The following is a 706-nucleotide window of genomic DNA, read 5'->3' as shown; positions in this document are numbered from 1 at the left end:
ACCTCCCCCTGCTCTTGAGGGGCAATAGGAGCCGGCAACCACCTCTCACACCCGCTGCTGGTGACGGTGACAGCCCCACTTGCACCCGCTGCCAGCGGAGCAGCGGCAGCGGGAGTGGGGCTGTGGGCAGACAGGGGACCGAGGCTGAGGTGAGATGGGCCGGGCGGGGGTGCAGAGGATGGGCTGAGACCTGCCCCTGTGCCCGCCGCAGTGTCGCGGCCCACAGTTCCTTTCAAGGTGCACGAGTTCATGCACTGGGCCCCTAGTAAAAATATATATATTTTTAAAAGTGTCCATTTCTATAGGCAAAGAGGACCATGACCAGTATTTGGACTTCTCCAATACTGGGGTGAAAGCTGCGCAGGCACAGGGGTGGATGGGCAGGGTTTTCATTTGGTTTCTTGGTGCTGTCAGTCCATTCCTCACTGGAGAGACCTAGCTCCCCTAGTTTAGCAGCCACCGCTCACACCCACTGACAGCACCGGCCCTGCTTGCACCCTTTCACATCCACTGCTGGCACCAGCCCCAATCGTTCCGCACCATCGCACCATCAGTGGGTGCGAGCAGTGCTGGCTCATCAGCACATGGGAGCAGCGGCAGCAGGAGTGGGGCTGTGGGCAGACAGGGGACCGAGGCTGAGGTGAGATGGGCCGGGCGGGGGTGCAGAGGATGGGCTGAGACCTGCCCCTGTGCCCGCCGCAGTGTC

Source organism: Myotis davidii, unplaced genomic scaffold (assembly GCF_000327345.1).
Source record: "Myotis davidii unplaced genomic scaffold, ASM32734v1 scaffold2301, whole genome shotgun sequence".
Classification (NCBI taxonomy): domain Eukaryota; kingdom Metazoa; phylum Chordata; class Mammalia; order Chiroptera; family Vespertilionidae; genus Myotis; species Myotis davidii.
Note: the sequence above shows the minus strand (reverse complement) of the source record.